Raw genomic sequence first — 12,627 nt, 5'->3', positions numbered from 1 at the left:
TCTTTATGGAAGATTTGCAGCCAAAAAGCCATTCATCAGAAAGATGGCAGCAGGTGCCAGCTGCTCTGTCTGGTCTGAGGAATCAACATTTGAAATATTTGGCTCTAAAAAGGCAGTTTGTTTTGCGGAAGGGCTGGAGAGTCCTACACGGATCATTGTCTGCATCAGGCAGCGTGAAGAATTGTTGAGGTTGCTTCCTTGCTGCGTTTCTACAAATTAATTTTGACTGTGGAAGGTTCCAAGATATTTGGAACAATCTACCTGCTGGGTACTTTGAAAACTGTGCACAAGTGTACCAACATGTAGTAGAATAGGGACTGTTAGCCGCTAGTGTAATACATTGTTAAGTTTACTAAATAATGGTCCTATTTAGAGAAAATTGGATGGTAAAGCAGGGTATGCTTTGTGGCTACATTGCAATTGAGAAGTCGCCACCATATATATAAGTATCCAACATGGTGACAGTCAATTTGCAGAGGCTTCTGCACATTTCCACCACTTGCTGCCAAAGGAAACATCATTAAGGTCACTGGTCACTTCTAGCCACCCCGCTCATGTTCTGTTATCCGTCTAAAAACACTTCCTGAGCATCAAATCACACACCGCCCGTCTCAGTAACAATTTCTTTCCACAGGCAGTCGGCAGGTTGCTGAACAGCTGACGCACTTATGTATGCACCTCACATTGTTATTGAATGGTATGTAATATTATTCTGTACTGTATATTGTGTATAATGTATACATATGAGTGCATTGTGCACACAGCCTATGTAGGTCTGCACTGTGCAGTGTTTTCCTTTGTTAAGGCAGAGAGAGAGACGGATCATGTACTGTATGCCATTGACAGATCTGACAACAAAGCTGAATTGAACTGAACAAAGGATGGCCACCAAATATTGATTTGACGTAGTTTTTTTTCTGGTTGCGGCACTTTATATGTTACTGTAATTGATAAATAAAACATATTCTTGACATAATTCTTTTTAAATCCTCCTCACAGACAATACATCTGCACAGTACTGTATATGTTGCGCTTCAGAAAATATCTGTGAAAGATTATTTAAAAGAAACAGCATGTGCTGGATGCGGTTCTGTCGCAGAGTATGTATATACTCTATTAATGGCCAGTTGACAAAAAAGGACAAGGGATTACCAGGGATGAAATAATTCCGCATGTAAACTATATCTAAAAATAAACTCGGCCCGGCGTGAGAAACCACTGACGCTAATCGCAACGGATGCAAACATCTAATTTATTTGCTCGCCTACTATATCGTACGGCCAGCGACATACACAGATCTAATGGTGAGCTTTATTGTGTTTGTGCTACTGAAATGCAGGGGCAGACTATAGACTTCTGGATGAGATTAATGCTCTCCCATTTCCATCAGCTTTTTTTTTTTTAGAGGTGGTGTTTTTCCCCTTTCATATTTTTAGACGTTCCAGTATGGTAATGTGGCGTCAAACTCGTCAGCACTTTGAACAGTGGTTCTGGAACGCTGCCCGTATAATGTTGCCGGTTCAATTCACGGTCAGAGGAGCTGTGTTTGCATGTGATGCCCATCTGCACTCCGTCCTGGTTTTCTTGTCTCTCCCTGCGGTCTTATCCAAATAATTAACGCAATTTTTTTATAAAAGAAACAAGCTCCCTCCTTGAACTAATTTCAGTGAAATTAGGCAGTGATAGCACACAGTAAATTATAATTTGGTTAAGGGAAACTGTAGATAGAAATGGAAAGAGTAAGACTGGGAACCGGGTGATAAACTGACTCATTTTATTAATTATTTATTTTCTTTATTTCACATTACAGATAGGTCAGTGTAGAGAGACAGGTAACCAAGGGCAGAGAGAGGGGAGAATCATGCAAGACAAGATGGGGTCAGATTCGATCCCAGGTCCTCCTCACACTCACAAAGAGCATAATAGTCTCTGGTTGGGCCACCAAACACCCCATGGATTAGTTTTCTAGTCGTAAAGTCGTAAACCAGTTAACAAGTAAACAGCTTGACCAGTAATTATCAGGAGAATTATAGGCCAACTGGTTATACGATGGAACCTGCTGTGTCTAATTTTGATGTCTTGTTGGGTGTCCAAAACACACTGTAATTGACATATAACGTGTGTTTTTCATTCAATAAAATGTATACATTTTATGTTAATACCTGACAATGAGGGACTTTTTCAAAAGAGTGATCATTCCAGTATTCGTCCTTTAACTTTTAAACATGTCGCAATTGCCAACAGATGTAATTTACGGCAAAGTATCCAGCTGTTCTCTTTAATACACAATGTTGTCACCATCTGTAACGGTAGTCGGAGATTTATTCATTTGCTGAAATGAACGTGGAGTTTGTTACCTTCTGGTGCTTATTAGTGTAAAACTTGGCAAGAGTGTCAATTGACAACTTTCCCCAAAAAATGACACTTCTGGTGGCCAGAGATGGTGTAATGACAAGGTGTGTGTGCGGGGGGGGGGGTGTCGCTAGAGGCACACTTAACCCCTGCAGGCCTATGAACGAATCCCACCGGAGCCTTCTGTCCTGAGCCTCAGCTGTGCTGTCTTCCTCTCTGCTTGCCTATTGTCTGTCTCAACAGTGGGAACATGAAATGCCCAGAATAGGAGGGATAGGGGTGCAGTGCGCTAGGGTTAAAGTGGTTAAGAAAATGGAAACAATAGTTGTAATAGGAATATATTATTATAATTATTTAATTAATTAATTAATTAATTAATTAATTAATTAATCATTGTCATGCAACCACAGGCAACCCATTGCTGGTTGCACACAGGGTTCAGTGCCTTGCTCAAGGGCTCAGTGATTAGGAAGACTGTGAACCAGCTTCCAAAGGCACTCCATTACCGCGGGTCAATAGAGGATTGGTATTAATGAGGCCTCCGGTTATTAACCCTCTTTTTAACCCGCATTCACCTAGGAAACCAGGAAAGATCTGCTGAGTGAGCAGCCACTCATAAAGGTTATGACCACTCCCACCTGGGAGCTGCCCACTGACCACCGTAGGCTTTTATTAGACACTGGATCAATGTGATGAGATAGCACTGTAAGGGGCTGGGTCCACCAAGGCGTTTCTTTTCCTGGGCAGATGGCGTAGATCACTGATTCTTCCCAACCTGCAGGCTGGGGCCCACTCTCCATAATTTACCAGCCAAAGAGGAAATCCACATGCCCCTAGCGGTTGGTGGGTGCTACTTTTGTCCATAGGAGCTTTTCTAAATAGAAATACTAATCTAAACCCATTCAAGTACAAAACAGTTTCTCTTGTTACAGGAAGTGTGTGTGTGTGTGTGGGTGTGGGTCTGTCTGTGATTGGCAGAAGGAAGGGTTGAACGAAGTGCTAATTGGTCTTCACCTGTGGGCTGGCTGTTGGCTTTCTGGAAGTCAACTAATCACAAAACATGGTTTTGTGATTAGTTGACACTGTTTTCCAACCTACAAGAGAATATGGGGAATATTGCCAGGGAAAGACAATGTCAAAATGTGGCTGGCTGCGCTGGGGGGTAAGCGGACGGTTTGGCATGGGAGCTGAACCACACTCATCCCAAACACCAGGCTGCTACAGAACAATTGAGTGTAAAAATGGGCCTACAATAAAAAAGAATATGGGTCCCTTTGTTTTTTACATTGAGGATTTAGCTGTCTGTGTGAGATGTGTTCGTTCATCTTTGTACATTACATACAGTCTGGGTGCCATAGTGAATCCCTAGCCTAGGATGTAATGAATGAGGTAGCTGCCGGTAGCAATTGTTAGCTGAGTCATTGACTCACAGGCACATGGAATTTTCCTAATCCCACAAGGGTTTTGTTTTCTATGCAGATACCTCTGTCTGTCTGTCTCTCTGTGTCTCTCTCTCTCTCTCTCTGTGTGTGTCTCTCTCTCTCTCTCTCTCTCGTTCTCTCTCTCTCCCCCTCTCCCTCTCTCTCTCACACTCTCTCACAGTGACAAGACACAATCCCTGACTTTTGACTTGTTCCACAGTGACACCCAGAATGAACCCTTGGAGTGAAGAGGGCGTGTTGGGGTGTTTGGTCTGCAGCATGACACCTCCCACTGTCTATACGAGCTGTCCACTTAACGCCTGTGAGCCGCGACCGTGTCGGTGACAGAAGACAAAGCCGCGGGTTCACAGTGGCGCGGCGGCCGTATCTCGGGGTGACGCGGGGGCTATCGTCACCGCGGCAACACCCCGACTCCGGTGCGTCGTTCCCACGGAGCGCGCCCGGCCAAAACAGCACAGCCTCTCTCAAGATAGGAGGCAGCAGACAAGAAAAGGTGAGACTTTTATCAGGAGCTAGGGTGCTTTGGAAAAAAAGTCTGGGGACAAAAGGTGGGTGTATAGTGACTAGTGAAAACAGTGAGAAAACATTAGCCTTAACCACTGTGCCTCCAGCATAAGCCCTGCCCCTCCCTTCCCTAGCAATCTCAGTTCAGTTTTTACCCTTCTTGTCCATGACTGCCTTTCTTTTGTTCTCTTTCTGCCCCACCCATCCTTTAACCACTTTCAACCTGATGTCCCTATTTTGGGCATGTCATTATAGATGAACATTAAAACATTATCGAAAATGTCTAAAAGAATAAATATCTAGGGTAAATCGGCCATCTATAAGCTTATAACGCAATGCAATGCGCTGTTGTGAGCTTGTAGATGTGATATTTTTGCTGCACAACACCATCGCGTATAAAATAGGGCTTAAGTGGTTAATTGCCCGCTATCATTGGCCTGTGATCTGTTAGATTAGGAAGTCATCTACCTGGCTCCCTGCCGCAGCTGTGATTGACAGCCAAATATAACTAACTAGCTCAAGCGGTGATGAAGAGGGGGGGAGGGGCAGAAGAGGGTCTTTTCTGGGGGCGCAAGCAGCCATTTGCCCCGAAATGATCCCTGGATTAGGGGCCCAGGCCGGGCTTTCCCATCGAAATTGCTCCACAGACCAAGCAGATTAAGCTAAACGAGGAAAAAATGAATGGATGGAGTGCGTCGATGGAGCCGGGTTTAAGAGAGGATATAACTCCTTCACAAAGCAATCCATGCTGGCACCAGTGGTGTGGATAGAAGCTGAATAAAGGGTGCTTTTTGTTTTTTGTTTTTGACAAAGGAATGTGATAAAAGTGCCATATTTTCCTGGTGGTTGTGATGGCTGTCAATATTATCATCATCATTATTCTCAGCAGGATTGTTAGTCTTACGCTTTCTATTGGCATCGTAAATCCGATTCCAATAACGTCATTACCGTGATAATTATCATCACTATCATCATCATTACCATCTTTGTTTTCATCACCAATCTTCATCATGTCGATACAATTGTGTATTGTATCATGTTGTGACCCTGATGCAAGCTGAGCCCTGGATGAGGTCACTGGAAGTGACAAAAGTCAATGCTCGGGCTCAGGGGGGGTGTCGGACATATCATCTGGTCCCTAATTCTTTATCCTCTCTGCCTCTCGCCTTCTCACTTTTATGCGCTTTTACATTCTCCAGCTTTCTCTCTATCTCATGCGAGTGTGTCCATGAGCACATCATGTATTTGCACGTGTACACACTAGAGTCAGACCGAGATATAACAGTTTGGTTTATACTGTATGTCGGCCATTATTATTTTTTTTTGATGACTTCAGCATCACCGATCCCTATTTTCGGTATGTCATTATAGGAGATAATTTACAACGTTTTTCAAAAACAAACAAAAATTTCCACTCTACAAGCTCATAACGCGTTGCGGCATGGCACGTTGTGAGCTTATAGATTGGCAATTTTTTAACATAGTTAAATGTTCACAAATGTAAACTTCTATAACATTTTTCCAAATTCATGTGACAATTTTGCACTTATTGACAAAACGTTGTCAAAACATCAGAATGTGGTGATCTAGGACTTGCCAAAATCGGGATCTCCATCAACCCCAAAAATCTGGGATCTGTTGGGCTGGGGCCCACTGGTGGGCTGTGAGTGTATTGCAAGTGTGGAACACAATCGATTGATTGATTGATCAACGTGGCCCACCCATCTGACCACTTAACCACTTAAACCCCATATGGTTGACCGTAGTCCCTAAGGGCTCTATACCAGTGTCTTTTCTGTTTTTGGGAAAGCTTAAGCTGAAAATAGCCGGTCGTCGTTGTGAGCTTGTGGTTAACTGATCCTAACCACCCATTTGACCAGCCTATCGGCTGCCGTGCTAAGTCAGATGTGTGGGCCGCGAACACTTGCCCTTGGACACTTGGGCCCTGATCCAGAAAAGGTTGAGAACCACTGCTCTAGCACACACACACACACACACACACACACACACACACACACACACACACACACACACACACACACACACACACACACACACACACACACACACACACAGAGAGAGAATCATCAGTCCAGTGTCCTCAGAAAGCCACTGTCCACTCTACTGTCTGCGTTCATGAATGAATGAGTTGGCGGTGAGTAGATTAAGGCAGTGCTGGGTTTATTTAATGAATGCAGCACAGTCTAACGCACACTGCAGCTGCTCTCATGGGCCAGGGTCAAGAGAAACTGTCTCACTGTAATACAGATTTTCAGTGGTGGCCAGTAACTGAGTACATTAACTTTTTAGTATCTGTATTTTTTGATAGTTATGACTTTCACACTCCACCACATTTCAAAGACAAATATTGTACTTTTGACTCCACTACATTTGTAGGAAACCACTTAAGCCCTATTTGAAATATAGTGAAAATAGCTGATCTACAAGCTCACAACACATCGCCATGAAAAATTATGGAAAATCTTCAAATTTTTGGACATTACATTTTAATACAGCAATACATTGACACTAAAAAGCAAATGCACTTTTGAATACTTAAAGGGATAGTTCACCCAAAAAGAATATTTTTTTCTATCGATTAGTCACCTCATTGAGACTTGAATTCGTGGATACCAGCGGACCGGTCGGCAGCGGTTCTCTCCTACCAGAACCGCTGCCGGTCATCAAATGATTGGCTTAGGAATGCGACAAAAACAAAAAAGATATCCATGAATTCAAGTCTCCATGGGATGACTAATCGATAGAAAAAAACTCATTTTGGGGGTGAACTATCCCTTTAAGTATAAATAATTAAGTATTTTTAGAAGAAAGTACTCCAGTACTTTAATTCAAGTACAAAACTTTCACTTGTAGTTGAGTAATATTTGACCAGGAGTGAAAAAATGGTCGCCATCTTGGATTTTTGAGTGACCAGCGCCTTTTTCCATAAGAGTGGCAAAATGTCATGCTTGCATCACAAAGTGAACGATTATGTAATTAATCTGCTGCACTGTTTTGACTTGAGTAATGGACTTGAGTACTTTGCCCAACACTGCAGTAATACAACCGCCAAGGGAAATCACAGAGGTTGATGGCGCTGGGTCATATAATTAACTGCGTTGCTACCTCATTCTTAAACTACACAGTAAGACCCTGTAAGGTCTTGACCGTTGCTCCACATCCTAGGTCATGTGGGCTCGAAGGAGGCCATTTATAATGATGTTTTATAATGTGTTTTTGTTTCTTGTAATGATGTTTTTGTTATCGATCTCACCATTTGTTTTACGATACAGCTCTTTTAACATTGCAGGCAGTGAAAGCCTTGTACTTGTAGTTTCCTCGCCATTATGTAACCGTGATCTCCGACCTTCACTCCCTCTGATCTGACTTTCCCATCTGCGCCGGGGTTCACCTTGATGACTCGGCCGATGGACCAGAGCGCACCAGGCAGTTGAGGGTCGGCCAACATGACCACGGTGACCATGGTGAGGTTATCTGTCGACTTCGGACGTGGTTGCAGGCTTGGCAGGTAGTACGTGACAAACGCAGACCAGAAGTAGTCGTTCAGGATCTGGCTCTGCTTCCAACGTCAATAACATAATTTCAGCACAACGTTTTCTACATTTAAACTAAAGTTCATTGTAGTACAAAAAACTGATTTACAGACTTTTTCTGACAATGCATTGTATTACTTTTGCATTGTGTGGGGTTACAGCTTTACATAAAAAGCATTCATGCTTGTCCAACCTCGCTTGCTGCTTCACTGTCTCACATTAAAGACTGGATTCTGGATGTGTGTGCCACAGTGGTGTGTGACCAGTCAGTCCGTCACAATCACAGGTTTTGCTATTAGTCCATCTAATTAGCTTTGGCCCCATCGGCATAACTGTATAATACTGACGGATTGTCCTCTCTCCAATACGTCATAATAATGAATGGCAATGATCCCATGGGGCGAAGCCCTAATAACTCAAATGCTGACTCAACCCCAATTATAAAGAGGCTGTTTCAGCCCTCTCTCTCTCTCTTTCTCTCTCTCTCGCTTTGTACAATTTTAGAACACTTTTTGACTGCAGAATCCAGACACAGGCTGAATTTCACCCGTGCCCTTCCAGCATCCATGTCCTTCCATCTCATGAACAATCGTGGCTCAAGACCAACTGTGAGGCGCAACCCATTCCACCGCTATCTCTCCCGTCGCTGGCTTCTGTGACTCCTCCAGTGTTAAAGCGCTAAGTGGAGGTTGCCAATTACAGGGTCGGGGAGCACAGCCAACTGAGCCAAGCAAAGTCACCTCTGACCAACGGAGTTGAGGGGAAAAGCTCCTCGCTTCAGACAATATTTCCCAGGAGGTGAGAGTCATGCGGTGTATCAAAATGTTAACTATGATAATCAGGTCTCACTTGGGGGAATAAATCCGGACTAATTATCTTAGTCAAATATTTATCTCTGAATCTTCAACAATCCTCTGATCCCACTTTGGAGCCTTGTTGTGCGGTATCGCTACGCCTGATATCCCCCATCACATTTGGTTAATTTCCAATTTGGTATTCATTCTCTTTTAACAGCACCTATGGGGTAAAAACTAATTTCCTCTTTGCTCCGTGATTCATAAAGGTGGTCTGTTACATGCTGTCTCATGAAGCTAAATAATCAGATAAGTGCTTTTAGAGCCAGATAGAGCCTGGGTGAACCCATCTGTGTATTTATGGGTGTCTATATTAACAATTATTGCATTGCGGAACACAATCGTTGAAGCAAGACACAGACTGAGGTATCGAGGTATTTATGCCACAGTCAGCCTATACATAGTCTCGCGTTGCCAGATGTTCGGGGATCTCTGCCTACCGATAAGTCTGATAACGTCTAAATGCAAGGTAGTTGCTAGAACAGCGGTGAGAATGTTCGCCAACATACCTATGCCTACTGCTTTGAAAACCAACCATGTCACCGCCTCCATGTCAGGAGGCGGTGACATGTCACTGCCTCAATATGATGAACCACCAAGATTTTGGATTGTTCTGCAATGCACTTTTTAAAAACACTTGAAATGTTTCCCCCTCAGTTTTAGCAATGAAAGCTGGGAGATTGTCCTCAGTTTCCTGTTGAGCAAAGCCTTTAGAGACTGACTTTTGAGTCTAGTAGTCTAGGGTATCTATATAAAGCACTAATATTCACCAGATGATCTTCGTCCATCAAGTGCACACTGGTGCATTCTTTTGTGTGTGAGAGACTTGCATAATTCTGTCTTATCTTCCTGGAGTACTGTATTGTCCATAGCAGGCTACACCTTGCACTCTTCCTTTGTGTTGCATGTGACACCTACAGTCCTTGCACCTCAAGCTTACATTCATGAGTCACATGTAGTTATGTCCGTACAATCTCAATTTAAAACTTACACTTGCTGTACATTTTTTGTACTTGGTGCTTTGACAGCTTTGAGAGCCATACTCTTAACAATTGACTGTACGTCAGTGGTTTTCAACCTTTTTCATGCCAAGGACCCCCAAATGAATATGTATTTGGCCGCGGACCCCCATCTGAAAAGGTTTTGTGCCAGGGACCCCAGAAGAGAAGATTTATGTTAAAACAAATCTAAATGATTAAAAATGTTCAAAAATAGCAGATATACATGCGTACGAAGTGACGCACTGTGAGCTTGTAGATCTGCTATTTTTTTATCGCCCACATATAAGTGGATAAAGTGGTTAAAATGGTTGTGATCCTGTATTAACTATACATTTGCTGGGGACCCCCTCAAGGACCACTGGTGGTCCCCGGACCACTGGTTGCTGTACATCTATTGGGTGCTATGGCACTTAGCGGGGGCGAGGCAGAGAGACCAGCCGTGATCATAATATGACCTAAACACAATTAATTAATGTTGTCACTCCCTCTAATGTGAATATGCCTCATGGGCAGGCCTACCCTTTATCCTAATACTGCTGCAGAGTCATGGAGCTGTGCGGGTCGCATCTGAGAAAATGAGCACTTAGATGGGACACAGGAGTATATTGTTTTCCATGGACACCAATATCACGGTATTAAATTCCATGCGGCTGATCAATAATGGCCCTGCTAATGCATGCAGGGTCAATTAAATTTGAGTTCAACAGGGGGAACGCCGCAAGCCGCAGGCATTACCTCATGTACGCCAAGAAGGCTGTGTGTGCGCAACAAAGCAAAACGTGTTGAATAAAGGCTGTAAAACAGGCTGAATCCTTCATTCATTCATTCATTTGCACCATGGGTCATCTGCTCTACTGCCCCACGTCTGTGGAATGCCCTCCCCGAACACCTGAGAGCACCACTGTCCACTGATGCTTTACAAAATAAATCTTAATTATTCTTTTTTTCTATGCCCTGATTTTACCTAGTTTTTTATTTTACCTTTTCGCCTAGTATGGTCCTATGTAATTTTTTTGGTTGCCTTTGCTGTTTTATGTCATGTTGTTAAACCCTGTAGCACTTTGAGGTTTGCAAAAATGTAAAGTGCATTATAAATCAAATGTATTATTATTATTATACATTCATTCATTCATTCATTCATTCGTTAATTCATTCAGTCATTCAATCATTGTGAAAAACCAAAGGTCATGAAGACATCTGTATGCCACATTTCCTATATAGGCAAGAAGTGAACTCATGCAAGTTTGAGACAGATGTTTCAATAGGCACAGCATGTACAGTCTGGGGGGGAGGGGGGCTTGAAAGTGGTAAATGAATTAAGGGGAACGAGGTTTGGGGGTAGAGGTTTAGAGAGCACAATAATGCAATCGCAATACATCACACGCACATAAAAATACCATTTCCATTAGAGGAGGAAATTCTCTCACAGGGAATATGATTGGTCCATTAGCCTTACAACACCTCTGAGATGCATATCTTTTCAGAGAAAGCAAAGTGCTGAAAACCTCCAAATCAAAGCCTAGTTGTTATAGTAGCCTTCTTATAGCATTGGTTCTCAAGGTGGGGTCCGGGGAACCCCAGGGGTCCTTGGGGGAGTTCCAAGGGGGTCCCAAGAAAAATTAACTTTTTTCATTTAGTTTTAATATTTTTGGAAAATGAAAAAAAAAATACAAAAAAAAAAAGAAGAGAAAAAAAAAGTAATCGAAAAAAACACGGCCCCTCGCGTATTAGGAGGGCAGGGTGAGTCACCAGAACCAAGGACGGGTGTTTTTGATGAATCTAACATGGTTAAAATGGAGTTTGAAGTTATATTGGGTTTGTATAGGAAAGGGGCGTGTCTGATAAAATGAATATCAAATATCTAAATACTGAATCAAGCAACTTAAAAACGGTCTGGGGGGCTCTCAAAAGCCTGAGTAGATGATAAAATTACCCAAAGTTTTTTTTAAAGTGAAATATCCCTTTAATGTATCACAATCATCTTAACCACTTATCCATTTATACGTTGGCTATTTTTTTTACACAAATCTTCTCTTCTGGGGGTCCCTGGCACAAACCATTTTCAGATGACGGGGGGTCCCCGGCTAAATACGCATTAATTTGGGGGTCCTTGACATGAAAAAGTTTTAGAACCACTTTTCTAATAGGAGAGAAGTTTGAGAGGACTATTTCAGCACCTCGGACAGTTCCCAATCCCCTTCTCTGTTGAATGTGTGAGTGAGTGTGTTGGCTTTCTTTCTATCGCAGAGACGGGCAGTGTCGCTCTGTCACATTCTATGCAAACGATAGGCGAGGGACAGATGGAAATTCACAGCAATCAAATACATTTAAATCCGGGCCATTCTATCCTAATATCGTCGCCGCGGGTTTTCCATTCATCACTCACGGGGTATAACGCGATACACTTGTTTTTGCCCTCGCGTCACCTTTCTTGGGTCTCTCTCTCTCAATCTCTCTATCTATCCCTCTCTTTTTCTCTCTCTACCTCCCTCCCTCTCTTTCCCTCCCTCCCTCCCTCTCTCCCCCCCCCCTCTCTCCCCTCGACACAGCCGCTGGCTTCAGAGAGCATCGGTCTTCCCATCACACAAACAATAGCCTCTCTCTCTCTCCCACACACACACACACACAGTCAGACATACACACACACGCACACGCACGCACCGCTTTCGAGGAGCCACGGGGGAAGCAGCAGCAGCAGCAGCACAACATCATCGATGTGTGTGAAATGTTTAAACTGCGGCTTATCAACTCATTTCGGCGAGGATCGCCGTGAGGAAGCCTGTGAGATGGACGCGTTGAAGTTGAAATAAGGAGCCGCTGAGTGGAGGTGGATCGAAGCAATACGAGGATGACTGACTAGTGACAAAGGAACAAAAAAAAGGGGAGCCCCCTCTGGCTTTGGCTTCTGTCACAACCACAA

The sequence above is a fragment of the Gymnoscopelus braueri genome (genome assembly GCF_963280865.1).
Source record: "Gymnoscopelus braueri genome assembly, chromosome: 24".
Taxonomy (NCBI): domain Eukaryota; kingdom Metazoa; phylum Chordata; class Actinopteri; order Myctophiformes; family Myctophidae; genus Gymnoscopelus; species Gymnoscopelus braueri.
The sequence above is the reverse complement of the archived record's forward strand: the minus strand, read 5'-3'. Positions refer to the sequence as shown.